This window comes from Mercenaria mercenaria, chromosome 2, assembly GCF_021730395.1.
Source record: "Mercenaria mercenaria strain notata chromosome 2, MADL_Memer_1, whole genome shotgun sequence".
Classification (NCBI taxonomy): Eukaryota; Metazoa; Mollusca; class Bivalvia; order Venerida; family Veneridae; genus Mercenaria; species Mercenaria mercenaria.
The window spans coordinates 70,808,131-70,827,525 of record NC_069362.1 but is presented as its reverse complement, the minus strand read 5'-3'; the positions used below and the strand labels follow the sequence as shown (position 1 = coordinate 70,827,525).

The 19,395-nt window shown below is 37.1% G+C and overlaps 1 long non-coding RNA gene across 1 annotated transcript; it reads left to right on the top strand.

The window, feature by feature from the left end:
- The first annotated feature begins 4,793 nt into the window (after positions 1-4,793).
- LOC128555210 (uncharacterized) lies at positions 4,794-11,212 on the top strand. The gene is made up of 2 exons (XR_008369874.1): positions 4,794-7,783; positions 7,948-11,212. It is a non-coding gene; the product is annotated as an uncharacterized LOC128555210 (long non-coding RNA).
- Positions 11,213-19,395: the final 8,183 nt, after the last annotated feature.

Genomic DNA, 19,395 nt, shown 5'->3' with positions numbered 1-19,395 from the left:
GATCAAACCAGCACATACTTCATAGCCAATCACAGTGCAAGTATTCTCTACTGCCAGGGGATCAAACCAGCACATACTTCATAGCCAATCACAGTGCAAGTGTTCTCTACTGCCAGGGGATCAAACCAGCACATACTTCATAGCCAATCACAGTGCAAGTATTCTCTACTGCCAGGGGATCAAACCAGCACATACTTCATAGCCAATCACAGAGCAAGTGTTCTCTACTACCAGAAGATCAAACCAGCACATACTTCATAGCCAATCATAATGCAAGTGTTCTCTACTGCCAGGGGATCAAACCAAAGGATCATCCCTTTCCAGAATTTTTAATTTACATCATGAAAAATTACCTGTATTTAGTTTACTGGCTGTAGTAGTACACGGTCAGTGAATCCAGCAAGGATAAAACCCTTGATGTTACATCTTTCATTTGTAGAAATCGACTTGAAATAGGACGGATCAGTTCTTGGACTTCCTGAGAGAGATGCTTCACCTTTGGGAATTCCTCAATGTCATAAAACAAATCTGAGCAGATCATCTGCACACTGTCATCTACATTGCTTAACAGGGTCTTTGCTACATGTTCAACATATGCACGCTGTCTCCACTAATGTCCAGCAGATATGGGTTCTTCTCCCAGATTAGTGTTTCCACAACATCTCTTCCATGATAATTTCTTTAAAGAATGTCTCCTATTAAACCTCTAAGAAAATTTCAACCAAACATTCCTTTGTTGTTGCCCCTTTGGGATTCAAATCTAGGTCATCTGTGTGGAACCAAATGGAAACATTTTAACAAATAATTACACAGGAATGTTTATTGACCATCTCCCAGCCATGTTGACTTGTTAAATAACATGGCTGCAAAGGGGATGTGGCTGTGGGCTGTTTTTATATGCCCGTTTGAAAAAACGGAATGTATTATGGGAACGCCCCTAGCGGGTGGGCGGAATCCACAAACTTTGACCAGAGCATATCTTCTTCATGCATGGAGGGATTTGTATCTTGGTATAAATGTTCACCATCATGAGACGGAGTGTCATGCGCAAGAAGCAGGTCCCTAGGTCTAAGATAAAGGTCACACTAACTTAGAGGTCAAAATGTCAAATTCAATAATGACTTTATCTGAAGCATTTCTTCTTTATGCATGGAGGGATTTTGATGTAACTTGGCACAATTGTTCCCCATCATGAGGTGGAGTGTCGTGCCTAAGAACCAGGTCCCTATAGGTCTAAGGTCAAGGTCAAAGGATACAAGAATGACAACTTTGTCCCGAGCACTTCTTCTTCATGCATGGAGGGATTTTGATGTAACTTGACACACAAACGTTCACCACCATTAAACAGAATGTCTAAGTGCGCAAAAACCAAGTCCCTAGGTCTAAGGTCAAGGTTACACTGAGAGGTCAAAGGTCAGATACAAAAATGACTGTCCGGAGCATTTCTTTTTCATACATGGAGGGATTTCGATGTAACTTAGTACAATTGTTCACCATCATGAGACAGAGTGTCATGCACAAGAACCAGGTCCCTAGTTCAGAATAACTTCCCTTTGTTGTTACTACGAATGGCTTATATTATAACTTTTTTATTACTGTTGTAGGGAAAAATTGAGACCACTTTTCTGTAGTACAACATGCATGTTACATCCAATTTTGGGGTGTATTTTGACCTATCTCTACCTGGTAAGGATTTTTGTGCGACAGAATTTTTTTTTTAGATTAACTTCCCTTTGTTGTTGTTACTATAAATAACTTATACTGTAACTTTTTAGCTCACCTGTCACAAAGTGACAAGGTCAAGCTATTGTGACCGCTTGATGTTCGTCGTGCGTAGTCCGTCAACAATTTCTAAAAAAAATCTTCTTTTTGAAAACCACTGGGCAGAATTACACCAAACTTAACAGGAATGGTCCTTGGGTGGCCCCCTTTCAAAATTATTCAAAGAATTGAATTCCATGCAGAACTCTGGTTGCCATGGCAACCAAAAAGAAAAACTTTAAAAATCTTCTTGTCCAAAACCACAAGGCCTAGGGCTTTGATATCTGGTGTGTAGCATCATCTAGTGGTCCTCTACCAAAATTATTCAAATTATCTCCCTGAGGGTCAAATATGGCTCCACCCTAGGGGTCACATGGTTTATATAGACTTATATAGGGAAAACTTTGAAAATCTTCTTGTACAAAACCACATGGCCTAGGGCTTTGATATGTGGTATGTAGCATCATCTAGTGGTCCTCTACCAAGATTATTCAAATTATCCCCCTAGGGTCAAATATGGTCCTGCCCCGGGGGTCCCAAGTTTTACATAGACTTATATAGGGAAAAAAGTTTAAAAATCTTCTTGTCTGAAATCACAAGACTTAGGCCTTTGATATTTTGTTTGTAGCATTGTCTTATGGTCCTCAGCCAAAATTGTTCAAATTTTACCCCTGGGGTGAAAAGAGGCCCTGCCCTGGGGGTCCCATGTTTTATATAGACTTATATAGGGAAAAAAAAATCTTCTTGTCTGAAAGCACACAACGTAGGCTTTTGATATTTGGTATGATGCATTGCCCTAAGTAGTCCTTTACCAAAATTGTTCAAATTATGCCCATGGGGTTAAAAGAGGCCCCGCCCCGGGGTCACTTAACTATTATATGAGTTATATAGGAAAAAATACTTAAAAAATTATCTGATCCTATTTCCAAGACTGTTTAATAGTAATTACTTGATGACCCTAAGTAATATGATGTCACTTGACTGTGACCTTGACCTCCTGACATACTTTCTTGTTTTTTAAAATACAGCCTTGAAATTTGGATGACATGTACATTTTTGCACACCGATCGTAAAACTGAATTTCATTGTGACCTACTGACTTTCTTAATATTTTAGCATCAGTTTGACATTTGAAACATGTAGCTCATATTACTCAGGTGAGCGATCCAGGGTCATCATGACCCTCTTATAAGATAAATCTACCTGGTATGGAGTGGTTTTTTTTGTGGACTTAGAACAGAACAATTACAACACAACCACAGAATTAAAATTCCATTTGCAAATACAGGTGCTAGTGTAAAGTAATTTGCGATGATGGGCGTATATTGTAACATTCTGGCCCTCTTGTTCTCCGTAGGACTATATAGAAAACTTCAAAAATCTTGTCCTCTGATCAAATATCAAAATAGTTTCACTGAAATGTCCCCTGGACAATGCTGTGCCAAATTCCTTTTAGCCAGGTTGATTTGTTTATAAACATTGCCACAAGGTTGGATGGAAGACAGAGGGCAAACTTTCTATATTTGTTTATATTGAGAACATTAAAAATCTTCCCTGAAACCTCTGACTCAATATCAAAATAATTTCACTAAAATGTTCCGTGGGTAGCCTGTACCAAATAATTTAGAATTCTCATTTTCATTGTTTAACAATTTATTATTCAGTATTCTTATAACACCTGTGAACAACTGCAATTTTTTAATCTTTTTTACTGACATCATAAAACTTATTTCTCAATTCTTTATCAAAAGGAGCTAGTTTTCTGCTAAAGAACTTCAAATGTTTGTTTTTAGCAAGACTTTTATTGTCAAATCGTACTTTTTAATCCCCCGCCACAAGTGGTGGGGGGTTATAGGAATGGTCTCCGTCCGTCCTTCTGTTCGTCTGTCCATAACACTTTCGTGTCCGCTCCATATCTCCTAAACCCCTTGAAGGATTTTCATGAAACTTGGGTCGAATGATCACCTCATCAAGACGATGTGCAGAACTCATGAGTCAGCCTTGTCGGCTCAAGGTCAAGGTCAAAGGTTTGAGCCTTCCATTTTGTGTCCGCTCTATATCTCCTTAACCCCTTGAAGGAATTTTATAAATCTTGGGTCAAATGATCACCTCATCAAGACGGTGTGCAGAACTTATGTCAGCCATGCCAGCACAAGGTCAAGGTCACAACAGAGGGTCAAATGTTTGAGCCATCCATTTTGTGTCTGCTCTGTATCTCCTAATTCCCTTGAAGGATTCATATGAAACTTGGGTCAGATGATCACCTTATCAAGGTGATGTGCAGAACTCATGAGTCAGCCATGCCGGCTCAAGGTCAAGGTCACTACTCAAGGTCAAAGGTTTTAGCCTTCCATTTCCTGTCTGCTCTATATATCTTCTAAATCCCTTGAAGGAATTTTATAAAACTTGGGTCAAATGATCACCTCATCAAGACGATGTGCAGAACTTATGAGTCAGCCATGCCGGCTCAAGGTCAAGGTCACAACCAAAGAAGTATAAGATACACAGAATGGCAACTGGCTGTAATCTCGCGTGAGCTCATGTCAGAGCGTGATTCGGTGTTATCTTACTAAAAACAAACATCGGCGAGCATGGAGTTACAATTTGTACCTTTAAAACTACATTTAAAATACATGTTAGCTTCTAAAACAAAATTAGTTTAATTTGAAATGGTCTTAAGACACGAAGTACATGGTTTTTTTTTGCCATCAAAAGAAGCGTGGTCATACGGTGATAATTATTTTACCGATGAATAATTGCTTTCGCATACAAAATGGCGCGTGGAGAAAGCGCCACTTCCTGTAAACGAGATCTTGTTTTTTTGTCATGGGAGGTTGGCGAGATTTGCTCTATATGCCTTTCAAGTTGCCAATCTATTTATTTTTATAGCTCTTTGTCACAACATAGAGTCAAAGGTTTGAGCCTTCCATTTTGTGTCCACTCTGTATCTCCTAAACCCCTTGAAGGATTTTCATCAAACTTGGGTCAAATGATCACCTCATCGAGAACTTGTGAGTCAGCAATGTCAACTCAAGGTCAAAGGTTTGAGCTCTATATCTCCTAAACCCCTTGAAGGATTTTAATGAAACTTGGGCCAAATGATCACCTCATCAAAACGTTGTGCAGAATTCACGAGTCCGCCATGTCAGTTCAAGGTCAAGGTCACAGCTAACGGTCGAAGGTTTACCCTTTCACTGTCCATAGCAGTGGCGGGGGATTTAGCTGTCTTTCAGACTGCCTTGTTTGTTAACTGGTAATTGGTCAATTTCTTTAATGACTATCTTTCTTCCTATTTCTTTAACCTGGCTGCTATATTGGCAGCAAGTAGCTAGCTTTTGAATTCAGTTGTATTTTTAGCTTGACTATTCGAAGAATAGTCCGAGCTATGGCGTCAGCATCACACCTTGGTTAAAGTTTTGCATGCAAGTATGTATAGCTATCATTTAAAGGCATATAGCTTTGAAACTTATTTTTTCTTTTTCTAGTTCATTAACCAACCTCACAGGATCAAGTCCCATAACTCTGACATGTATTTTGGGCAATTTATGCCCCCTTTTGGACTTAGAAAATCCTGATTAAAGTTTTGCATGCAAGTTACTATCTCCAAAATTAATGCAGGTATTGAACTATCTTCAGGGTTATAAAACTACTTGGTAGCATCAAGTCCCATAACTCTGATATGCATTTTGGCCAAATTATGCCCACTTTTTGACTTAGAAAATCCTGGTTTAAGTTTTGCATGCAAGTACATATAGCTATCATTTAAAGGCATATACTGATATAGTTTTGAAACTTATTTTTTCTTTTTCTAGGTCATTAACCAACCTCACAGGATCAAGTCCCATCACTCTGATATGTATTTTGGGCAGATTATCCCACTTTTAGACTTAAAAAGTCCTGGTTAATTTTTAGCTCACCTGCTGTGTCAGGCGTCAAGAATTGTGTTTAAATGACATCTCCTCCAAAACCACTGAATGGATTTTGATGAAACTTGGCCTGGATGTTCCTTGGGAGGTTCTCTACCAAAGTTGTCCAAATGGTTCCGTTTGGTTGCACATAGGGGCCACCAGAGCTATAAATAGAAAAATCTTCAAACGACCTCTCCTCCTAAACCACTGGTCCGATTTTGAAGTAATTTCACACAAATGGTTCTTACGTCACCCTCTACCAAGATTTTTCAAATTTTACTGATTCGTCAAAAAACATGGCCGCCAGGGGGCATGGTCACTTTTCCCAATATATATATAATGGAAACTTTAAAAATCTTCTTGTGTGAAACTGCTGCCCTGATTTTAAAATAATTTATCACAAATGGTCCTTGTGATACCCTCTACCAAGATTGTTCAAATTATTTTGATTCATCAAAAAACATGGCCGCCAGAGGGCATGGTTACTTTTCCCTATATGTATATGTATATAGTGGAAACTTTAAAAATCTTCTTGTGTGAAACTGCTTTCCTGATTTTAAAATAATTATACACAAATGGTCCTTGTGTGACCCTCTACCAAGATTATTCAAATTATTCCGATTCGTTAAAAAACATGGCTGCCAGGAGGCGTGGTCACTTTTCCCTATATGTATTTGGTGGAAATTTAAAAAATCTTCTTTTATGAAACTGCTGCCATGATTTTAAAATTATTTTACAAAAGTTGTCATTCTGTGACCCGCTGATTATTTTGATTTGTCAGAGAGCCTGGTTACTTTTGCTTGTATGTATATAGTAGAAACTTTAAAAATTGTGTGACATGTATATAATATAGGCTAATATAGAAGAAACCTCTGTAGTTGTACCATTACATTATACAAATGCACTTGAAGCCTTGTACAGGTGAGCGCTTTAGGGTCAATGACCCTCTTGTTTGCATGCAAGTTACTATCTCAAAAACTAATGCAAAATATTGAATTGAAACTTCACGTTTCTTCAGGTTTATAAAATAGCATGAAGTCCCAAAACTCTGACATGTATTTTGCAAAATTATGGCCTCTTTTGAACTTAAAAACTTCTGGTTTCTCCAAAAATGCAGATAGTAAATTGAAACTATGGATATTTTAACATTTATGGTACAATTCCTGCTTCTGGGACAACAATTTGAATAGGTGAGCATTGGCTGTCTTATGGACAGCTCTTGCTTTTTCTTGGTAGGGGATAAGATGATAATGATTTCTTTTTCTACAAACTTCTTCCATGTTCCTTTCACAAGATGGTGTAGATGCTTTGTATTTTCTTCAACTTCACTGGTTTCAGATAACTCGATACACTGCAATATCTGACTCTTCACCCTCAAAATTTGATTGCAATTAACTGATTCTTTTACACTATATTTTACTTTCCTCACAATTTTAGCTTGACTATACGAAGTATATGGAGAGCTATCCTACTCACCCAGGCATCAGCGTCTTTCCGCGTCCCCACCTTGGTTAAAGTTTTTTTACACTTTCTCTTTTTTCTCCTTATCACTGTTATTACTTGATGGATTTGCTTTAAACTTAAAATATTTATTCACCATCATCACCCACATCATATGGCACAAGGGCCTTAACTCTCACACCAATATTTCATGAATTATCCCCTCCCTTTTTACTTAGAATTTCAGGTTAGAGTTTTGATGCACTTTCACTCTATCTGTTATTCCTAAATAGATTTGATTCAAACTGAAAGTAGTTGTTCCACATCATATGACACAAGGCCCATAACTCTAGTACCAATATTTAATGAATTATCCCCCCCTTTACTTAGAAGTTCAGGTTAAAGTTTTGATGCACTTTCACTTTATCTCAGTTATTACTAAATGGATTCGATTTAAACTTACTTAAAGTAGTTGTTCCACATCATTACTCACATCATATGACACAAGGGCCATAACTCTTGCACCAATATTTCATGAATTATCCCCCCTTTTTACTTAGAATTTCATGTTAAAGTTTTGATACACTTTCACTCTGTCTCAGTTCTTACTAAATGGATTTGATTCAAACTTAAAAGTAGTGTTCTACCATATCACCCACATCATATGACACAAGGTGCATAACTCTGGCACCAATTTTTCATGAATTATGCCCCCTTTTACTTAGAATTTAAGGTTAATTTTGATGCATTTTTCTCTATGTCTCAGTTATTACGAAATGCATTTGATTCAAACTTGAAGTAGTTGTTCCACATCACCACTCACATCGTATGACACAAGGTGCATAACTCTTGCACCAATTTTTATGAATTATACCCCCTTTTTGCTTAGAATTATACTTATGTAGTGTTTTGATACACTTTATCTTTACCTCTCTTATTACTTAATATTTCTGACACAGACTCAAGCTATTGTGCAATATCTTCATCCACCATTGGAGTTATTAATCTCCCGCCACGAGTGGTGGGGGATTATAGAAATGGTCCGTCCGTCCTTCCGTGTCCACTCTGTATCTCCTAAACCCCTTGAAGGATTTTCATGAAACTTGGGTCAAATGATAACCTTATCAAGATGATGTGCAGAACCCATGAGTCAGCCTTGTCGGCTCAAGGTCAAGGTCACAACTCAAGGTCAAAGTTTTGAGCCTTCCATTTCGTGTCTGCCCTGCATCTCCTAAACCCCTTGGAGGAAAATCATGAAACTTTCGAGACGATGTGCAGAACCCATAAGTCAGCCATGTTGGCTCAAGGTCAAAGTCACAACTCGAGGTCAAAGGTTAGAGCCTTCAATTTTGTGTCCGCTCTATACCTCCTAAACCCCTTGAAGGATAATTATGAAACTTGGGTCAAATGATCACCTCATCAAGACAATATGCAGAACTCATGAGTCAGCCATGTTGGCTCAATGTCAAGGTCACAACTCAAGGTAAAGGTTTCGAGTCTTCCATTTTATGTCTGCTCTGTATCTCCTAAACCCCTTGAAGGATTTTAATATGACTTGGCAGTAATATTCCCCTTATCAAGACAATGTGCAGAATTCAAAACTCACCCCTGCCAGTTTAAGGTCAAGGTTACAACTTGGTTGTTTAATGGTTCCACCCAGTACCATATATCCTTTCACTATCCATAACAGTGGTGGGGGATATAGCTGTCTTTCAGACTGCCTTGTTAAACACTCCAGTAACAGCTCCAGTTTCCTCAGATGTGCCGTTTCACTATCCAGCATCAGTATAGTCGAGCGCGCTGTCTCCTGTGACAGCTCTTCTTATTTCTACCTGTTGTATATTTAGAACTTGGTATTAGATGAACCAAAAATTAACATTCCATTTTTCTTCTTCACTGGTTGCACATATTTGTAGCATTTCATATCACATTGTGTTTTTGTTGCATTTCCTCTTATATAGATTGACAGTGAGTGATATGGATTATATCTCACTGATAAAACACAGTTTTCATCAGTGAGCATAAAATAAATGCCTTTCTCTTCCTACATTGATATAATTTAAGCCATCTTCTTCCTCTGTCATACTCTAAATACCATACAGAAGCAGGTTGCCCTTGAATCACAATAAGCTTGTCTTAGAGACCAATTATATAATATTAACAAGTCTTGCTAAAAAAATATGTTCTGCGTTAAATCAGGACTTTCTTTTCTGTATCTGTTATATAGAACAAATGCAAACAAGTAAACTAACACTATAAACAAAATAAGACAAAAAACTATAGAAAAATAAAGTACAAATATGTGTCTTTGTTATCTTAATAGTAGCTAGCCATATGATTATGGCGATATAAAACATAAGTGACTGAATATCAAATTGATATCGAACTGAGTACTTACATGTATATGATTTTTACTATAATTATAACTAACTTTCCCATTCAATCTAACTGAAAAAAATTTAAATTCTTTTTTAAAGATATAAACATGTGCATGACTTTGGATTTTCTTCATCTACTTTAAGACATTCAATATAATTGCCAGTATCAGGTTGTTGGCCATTTTCTGTCTGTCACTATTCAGTTTGTAACCATTTTCTAATTCAAGGTTGGGAATATGTCGCCCACACATCTAGAATGTCTGTACTTATTGTCATAAGATCTTTGTCATTGTTCCTATTGTAATATACTGAACAAAATAAGTAGCAGTGTTTAAGTGCAGATTTAATTATGAAAACAAGTTTATATGTATTGTAAGAGAAAACAAGTTTATAATTATGTATTGCAAGAGTATTTAAATTTGAATTTGTGTGGAAAATTTTATCGCTCTACATTTACAGAAAACCGATGAAATGGTTGATTAAATACATACCTGTCAAGTCTCGCGCATTGGGCGTGAAAGTCACACATTTCAGGTCCGAATCACACTCTCACACACATATCAAATTTTTACATGCAATTTCAACAAATCAGAAAAAAATATTTATTCAATTAAGAGCTGTATGTGAAATGATCAAAACTGATCTAAATTTTGAAGTTTTCAAAGTTGTTTTGAAGGCTACATGAACTATTAAAGGAAAGGTTGTCTTTGATTGTTTGTTTTCTTAAACTTTTGCATCCTGAAATAAGCATCTTTAGAGTCCAAATGTAGTGCTATTTTTATGAAAAATAGCCAAAATCAATCTCCGGGCATCTACAGCTTCTGTGGACTTAGTCTCCCAGACCCCATGACCAAGGGGCAACCGCCTCGTGGAACCCCATCTAACTCCCTACATACCTTAATTAAGACCTTGACAGCTATGTAAATGTGGTAGGGGTTGTACACAAAAATCACATATAGATACAGGGAATGGCTACCTTGAGCATCGAGGACACATGCCTGGCATCGTTGGCACATAGAACCGACAGGTACTTGTGTTGATTTCAGCCTGTGGAATGTTGTTAATTCATTGACGTTCGACGGTGGAATAAGGCGACATCTAACAGGCTGGTCCAAATTATCAAACAGATGTTCGATGGGATTCAGATCTGGGCATTTGGCAGGCCAGTCATTAATGATAAATGCAATGTTACTTGCACTGAGGAAATTCACAATATCTCTAGCTGTATGGCTTTATCCTGTTGAAACAGTGATATTGAAATTCCCATTAATCACGACTAGATGTGTGCGATAACCATGTGCAATGCCTGCCCAGACCAAGACGCAACCTCCACCCCCAAAAACGATCTTGTTCAAGCACACAGCAGTCAGCATAGTTGTGACTTCTACAGTGTTAACAGCCAAATTTTTGACGACCCACAATGCACGACTCTGGACACAGGGTGATCAGAATAGCTCATCTAAATAAAGTATACAATTTTTGTATAGCATTCACTGTTTCACGTTATTTTTTCACTTACTGGCAAACATTTTCGACCAGTTGAGCATGCTGTCCTTCTGACAGCTTTTGTTTAATTTGTACTCTTTTTGAGATTTTTTGTGTAACTCGTCACGACTCTTTTTTGATATTTCTGTTAAACATATGTACTGAACTTGTATTTTCTATTGGCTATAATAAGCGTATGCGTTATATATTTTATGTTGAATAAATTTTTTTGTAACTGTGCATCATCTTTTATTTTGCAATAGGAAACCAATGTTCTAGTACAAAAGTGATATAAGAGATGTTTTATTTTTTTGTCTATCTTCGAAAAAATTTGCTTCTTGGATGTATCTGGGTTTATCTTATCAAACAACTGTAACACTAGCTGAGGGTGGACTTACCAGAAAATACAGCTTAAAGAGATGTGTACAACCATATGATAAACAGTTTTACTCAACTATATCTTTTCACTTCTTTTAACTATTGTAAAAACCTCTTGTATTATAGATATGTATATGTTTAGGTAAGTTTGGGGCCCTACAGACCAGTAGGTAAGTAATTGACTTTAAAATCTCTTACATCTCTTCATTGCTAGCCTTTGCTCCCTTTTAGAACATTCCGTTCTCACATGAAAAAATCTAGCTGGATTGCTAAGGTTGGCATTATTAGCGAGGTGCCTGCCCATGTTTAATGACATGGTAAAACATGAGAGTTTCCTTATGACACGAGTCTTCCATGTGACAAACCTTATAAACAGCTTTAGCTATAGAAGAGGCCATATACTGATCAAAAGCAAAAACTTGGTTAAGTTTGATATCTGCTGGAGGATATTACCAGATGGACAATGTAGTTCTGTTTGCACAGTAAGATAAATATCTGAAAATAGGTAACCAAAATTCTACTGGTACAGGGGCATACCTTCTGACCAAGTTAGGCGAATATTAATCAAGCTGTTCATGAGAAGAAGTAATTTAAAGTGTTTTTTTTCTTTCAATTTTGAACTCCAGTGGCCCTTCAGTGTTGTCAAGCAGCAATCTGAGCCAGCTTAACAATGTTCTGTTCAAGGATGATAGAGACCAAGTTTGATAAATATCCATCAAGAGGTTCATGAGAAGTTGTTCAAAGGCTTTTCTATCTTTAGCTTTGGTAGCCCACAAGTGGTTATTTATTTGGAACCATCTGAAAGAAACTTTGTCAAATAATGCTCCTGACCGAGTGTGTTGAACATCCATCAAGCCGTTCATGAGATGATGTTTTTGAAGATTTTTCTGTTTTTATACCCCCGAAAGGACGTATTATGTTATACCCCGGTGTCTGCTGTCTGTCCGTTAGCAATTTCATATCTGCTCTGTAACTCTTGAACCCCTTGAAGGATTTCAGAGAAACTTGACAAAAATGTTCACAACATCGAGACGATGAGCAGAGCGCATGTTTTTGATGGCTGGCTTCAAGGTCAAGGTCACACTTAGAGATCAAAGGTCATGTGACTGTTTTGTGTCCGCTCTGTAACCCCTTGAAGGATTTCGAATAAACGACTTAAATGTTCACCACATCTATGTTGAGGTGCGGAGCATACGTTTAGGGTAGCTGGCTTCAAGGTCAAGGTCACACTTAGGGGTCAAAGGTCATATTACCTTGTTTTGTGTCTGCTCTGTAAAAACTCTTTAACTGCTTGGAGGATTTTAAAGAATCCTGGCACAAATGTTCACCACTTTGATGTGGTACAAATGTTCATCACATTGATGTGGTACAAATGTTCAGCACTTTGATGTGGTACAAATGTTTACCACATTGATGTGGTGAACATTTGTGCCAGGATTCTTTAAAATGCAGAGCATGTTTCGGACGGTTAGCTTCAAGGTCAAGGTCACACTTAGGGGTCAAAGGTCATATGACTTTGTTTCGTGTGTATATTGCTCTGCATTGCAGTGCTCATGTTTTAATTTGGCAGATCCCTTTTTTGTCCACTTACAATAATTAATTTTATTGAACTACATCTTTTTATGTTACTATAAATAGCTTATTTTTAACTTTTTTATTATTGGCCATAGGGAAAAACCAAGACCACTTTTCTGTGGTACAACATGGATGATACCTCCCAATTTAGAGGTGTATTTTGACATATCTGTACCTGGTAAGGACCCTTTTTGTGGACTTTTAAAAAAAAATTTCTTTCCTTTGTTGTTCCCGTTTTTTGGGCTTCAACAGTCAAGTTCTTAAATTTTTATATATATATCCCATCCTCTGATATAACCCTTTGGGCATATATTGCCCTGCTTGGCGGAGCTCTTGTTGCCTATTGCAGCCCCTATGAACAGTCAAGCAATATAATTTGAATAAACTTTAGATAGGTCCATTATGAATGCATGTGAAAAAGTTTGGAAATCATCAATAAAGTGGTTAATTGGAAGACATCTTTTAAAGTTTTTCTAAATTTTTTATTTCTAGCAGCCTAACAAAGAAGGAAGCTTCTGACTAAGTTTGGGTAAACATCCATCCAGTGGTTTATAAGGTGAAGTCATTATTTTCATCTCTGACAGACCCCTAATTGCAGGCAAGCAAACCTGTAAGAAAAGTCCTTGAAAGGATAATTATAGCCAAAGTCTGGTCTACCAATCCATTCATGAGAAGACATGAGGTAACATTGTTTACAGTATCAGTGAACCATGTACATGTAACCCAAATTCTATTGAAACAAGATGGTCTCTTAAGTCCCTCACCTTCAGTTCATAAAAAGAAGTCGAGAGAGTTTTTTGTCCTCTACCGATGTTCCACTAAAGGGATTTATGATTGCCCCCACCGCCTTTCTGTCGGTCACACAAAGTGGGATTCTGAGATAACTTGAAAAGTACAAAATAACTTCGCTCAAGGAAAGATGGCTATATGGACAATTCTTTTAAGTATTGTTGTCGCTTTTCTACTTGTAAACTCTGACAAAAAATGGCAAAATGAACCCATTTGAAAAACAAAAAGAACTATATGCTACAGATCTGCTTTATGGGAAGAAATTGTCTAAAGGACTTCTCTATTTTTAATTCTTGTGGCCCATAAAAGGGACCAAGCAAAACCATTTGAACAAACTTGAGAGAGACCCTTAGATACCTACAGATCAAGCTACATCAAGTGGTTTGTGTTTAAAGGCTTTTTTCTATCTTTATCCCTGGCAGCCCCTAAAAGGGGCCAAGCTGAATCATTTGAAAACAAGAGATCACAGAGTGATCTTGGCGCCCACCAATGTGCCATTTTTGAGTGTTCCAAATTTCAAGACTTACTGACTAGCTCAAGGTCAAATTTCATTTCCGTACACAACACTTTGCATGTGGTCCAAATTCGAAAGCTGTAGCTTGAGAAATGTGAAAGTAGGTCACTAGATCAATTTCAAAGAATGTGAAAGTAGGTCACTAGGTCAAAATCAAGGTCAAATTACACTTCAGAACACAAATTTATGCATGTGGTCCAAATTTAAAGCCTGTACCTTCAAAAATGTGAAAGTAGGTCACTAGGTCAATGTCAAGGTCAAAGTTTGTTTCGGTACACAATCCTATGCATGTGGTCTAAATTTGAAGCCTGTAGCTACAGAAATGTGAAAGTAGGTCACTAGGTCAATCTTAAGGTCAAAGTTCATTTCGGTACACAAAACTATGCATGTGGTCCAAATTTGAAGGCTGTAGCTCGAGAAATGTGAAAGTAGGTCACTAGGTCAAAATCAAGGTCAAATTTTATTTCGGAACACAGAACTATGCATGTGTTCCAAATTTGAAGCCTGTACCTTCAAAAATGTGAAAGTAGGTCACTAGGTCAATGTAAAGGTCAAAGTTTGTTTCGGTACACAAAACTATGCATGTGGTCCAAATTTGAAGGCTGTAGCTTGAGAAATGTGAAAGTAGGTCAGTAGGTCAAAATCAAGGTCAAATTCCAATTCCGAACACAAAACTATGCATGTGGTCCAAATTTGAAGCCTGTACCTTCAAAAATGTGAAAGTAGGTCACTAGGTCAAAGTCAAGGTCAAAGTTTTTTTCAGTGCACAAAACTATGCAAGTGGTCCAAATTTGAAGGCTGTAGCTACAGAAATGTGAAAGTAGGTCACTAGGTCAAAATCAAGGTCAACTCATGTCAAGGTTCATCTTGCCACTCAAAACCATACATGTGGTCCAAATTTGAATGTTGTAGGTTATTGACAAGAAGATTTTAAAATCTTTTCCCTATATAAGTCTATATGAACCATGTGACCCCCCCAGGGCGGGGCCATATTTGACTCTATGGGGATAATTTGAACAAACTTGGTAAAGAACCACTAGATGATGCTACATTACAAATGCCAAAGCCCTAGGCTTTGTGGTTTGGACAAGAAAATTTTCAACGTTTTTTCCTATGTAAGTCTATGTCAACCATGTGACCCCCAGGGCGGAGCCATATTTGACCCTAGGGGGATAATTTGAACAATCTTAGTAGAAGACCACTAGATGATGTCATATACAAAATATCAAAGCCCTAGGCCCTGTGGTTTTGAACAAGAGGTTTTTCAAAGTTTATCCCTATATAAGTCTGTATAAACCATGTGACCCCCGGGGCGGGGCATATTAGACCCCAAGGAAATATTTTGAATCATCTTGGTAGAGGACCACTAGATGATGCTTCATACCAAATATCAAAGCCCTAGGCCCTGTGGTTTTGGACAAGATGATTTTCAAAGTTTTTCCCTATATAAATCTATGTAAATTATAGAAATAAACAAAGGGCCATAACTTACTAAAAAATTGTTGAACCAGTCTGATTTTCAGGGGGACACAACTAGAGTACCAATACATCATTCTGACAAAGTTTGGTCAAAATCCCCCAGGTAGTTTCTGAGGAGATGCGATAACGAGAAATTGTTAACGGACGGAAGGACGGACGGACTGACGGACGGACGGAAGGACGACGGACCACGGACGCAGAGTGATTTGAATAGCCCACCATCTGATGATGGTGGGCTAAAAACTTGAGAGAGCCATCAAGAGGTTCATGACAAGTTGTTTAAGTCTTTTCCCAATTTTTAGTTCTGGCGGTTGAAATGTAAGAACAATTTTTAAAGAGGTCCATGCCAGGATGCTTTTCTGGTGTAATTCTGACAAGTAATTTCTAAGGTGATGTTTAAGTAAAAATGTTGACAACAGAAGCCAAATCATCCACCTATACTAATAGCCTACCTTGAAAAAAGTTCAGGTGAGCTAATAAAAGCAGCGACAACCCCAGTTCACACCAGTTTCACAGTTTGCTTGAACAATTTTAGAAAAGTTGCATGTAAAATGTCCCTGTGAAATTATAATGAAATTGGGCAAGCATTTTCTGATGTAAAGGGAAGATTTTAAAAGTTTCCACTATGTTTCTGTTGGCAATGAATAGCAATTTGGTATTTAATTATTTAGAAATCATCTCACCAAGAATGGGACTCTAAACATTATTTTCCCATTATATTTAAAAATTGCTTTCTGCACAAAATAATTTCCACTTCTTCTGGGTGAAAGTGTTTCAGACACAAACAAACTTGGACTGAATTATCTTTTAAACAGTTTGTTAAAAGTACAGCTAACAAGAATTAATCATTGGTAACCATTCTCTGCTTTACGCTAGAATATTGTATTTTTTTCACCAGAAGGTAGGTACAATGACTAAACATTTTACATCCTAGATCAGGAAGTAGAGGAATCAGGAAGTAGAGGTGACTAAAATGTAGACTACATGCAATCCGACTTCTTCTTCAGATGATCAGGTAAAATATTTCAAGGCCAAGTTTTCAATTTAATGAGGGCAACAAAAGTACATCGTGTTTAAAAAGGCCACTTTTTTTGACAACTGAGAACAAAACTGAAATATGAAGATGTTTATGTCCTTGGATTTTGAGGAAATATTTACAACAGTCAAATTGTTAACTAGATACGAATATCTCAATATCCTACACTGTATTTTCAGAATTTAAAAACTGACCTGTTGGTCTTTAATACCGGAGCCATTTAATTGTGATAAAGATCTGGTCAAAGTTTTATTAAGGTAGTTCTGTACGTTTGGATCGAAATTTTTTCTAAAATGTAGAATTTGATTAAACTCTAATTTTTCAAAACTTCAGAATATACCTAGAAAATTCAGCAAATAAAAAAGATAGGGTCGTGTGCTTGATTTTTTGCTAGACTGATTTGAAAAATTTGGACCTCATGCAATATTTCATAATGGGAGTCTATGGGAAAATCATAACTTTCATAACATTTTCGCGAATAGAATTTTTTCTACAATGTAGATTTTGATGAAACTTCCCACAGTTGTTAATAAAAATATGGACTATAATTTGTTGAAATAAAATGTATAGGTCCATGTGCTTATTTTTGTGATACAGTAAAACCTGTCTTAAGCAGCCAGCCAAGGGAGTGCAAAAAAGTGGCTGCTTAATGCAGGTAATTTATATAATGAATGACCATTTTGGGAAATGAGACAGTGGCTGCTTAAGACAGGTTGGCTGCTTAATAGAGGTGACCACTAAAGCAGGTTTTACTGTATTTGATCATGATTAAAGTGAACCAGACATTTCGCGCTAATTTTAACACATTATTTTGAATTTTTTTCACGTGCCACATGTTTTAATATCATATTTTGACTTTAGAAATATAGCAACAGTGCCACTGTAATAAATTTACTCACAGGTTTCAATTAATTCATAAACTGATTTTCATTCCCGTACGCCGAATCCAGGCTTTATGCTATGTTTTCCGGATAAGTAACGTTAAGCCATCACTTCCGGTTTTTCAAACGTGCAGAACTACCTTAACAAGCTTTTAACACCTTTTATAAACAGGATGAAGGATCTATTAATTTGTAACTAATTTGTATTAATACAAAAGTACTGACCATTTAACATTCAATAAGTAGGTTAAAAATGTACGATATTCAACACGAATTAATATGGTATAGAGAAGCTCGCCTTGTCCCCTGGCAGCAATGCCGTTTTTTTTTTTAATTAATATTGCTCGAAGGAATTTGGTTGAGGGTCTTCCAAGGGAAATTTCAAAGAAATAATGTTAAAACTGGGCCAGCAGCCTCTGCGATTTTTGTTTTAAAGTTTTCCCTTTTGGTTACCATGGCAACCAGAAATCTGCATGAATGACCTAGATTTGAAAGGGGACCACAGAAAGAAGGTTCTTGTGAAGTTCCTTGAAAACAAGAGGGTCATGATTACCCTGGATCGCTCACCTGAGTAATATGAGCCACATGTTTCAAATGGTAACTGATGCTAAAATATTAAGAAAGTAGGTCAGTAGGTCATTCATGGTCACTGAAAGTCAGTTTTAAGATCGGTGTGCAAAACGGTACATGTCATCCAAATTTCAAGGCTGTATCTTTAACAAGCGGGCCAAGATGGCCCTAGGTCACTCACCTGAGAAACACCATAACAGTGTAAACATGTTTGACCTAGGGATTTCATGGAAACAAATATTCTGGCCAATTTTCATTAGAATTGGACCAAAAATGTGGTCTTTTGAGTTTAAACAAGTATTTTATTTGATACGACCAAGTGACCTAGTTTTTGATGCCAGATGACCCATATTCAAATTTGACTTAGATTTCATCAAGGCAATCATTTTGACCAAATTTTATGAAGATCAATTGAAAAATACAGCTTCTATTGCATACACAGGGTTTTTCTTTGAGTTGACCTAGTGACCTACTTTTTGACCACAGATGACCCATATTCAAACCTGACCTAGATTTCATCAAGGCAATCATACTGACCAAATTTCATGAAGATCATTGAAAAATACAGCCTCTATACACAAGGTTTTTCTTTGATTTGACCTAGTGACCTAGTTTTTGACCCCAGATGACCCATCATCTAACTTGACCTAGATTTCATCAATGCAATCATTCTGACCAAATTTCTTGAAGATCAATTGAAAATTACAGCCTCTATCACATACACAAGGTTTTTCTTTGATTTGACCTAGTGACCTAGTTTTTGACCCCAGATGACCCATATTCCAACCTGCCCTAGACTTTATCAAGGCAATCATTCTGACCAAAAGTCATGAAGATCAATTGAAAAATACAGCCTCTATCGCATACACAAGGTTTTTTTTTCATTTGACCTAGTGACCTAGTTTTTGATCCCAAATGACCCATTTTTGAACTTGGCCTAGATTTGATCAAGGTAATCATTCTGACCAAATTTCTTGAAGATCAGTTGAAAAATACAGCCTCTATCGCATACACAAGGTTTTTCTTTGATTTGACCTAGTTACCTAGTTTTTGACCCCAGATGACCCATTTTCGAACTCAGCCTAGATTTCATCAAGGTAATCATTCTGACAAAAATTCATGAAGATCATTTGAAAAATACAGCCTCTATCGCATACACAAGGTTTTTCTTTGATTTGACCTAGTGACCTAGTTTTTAACC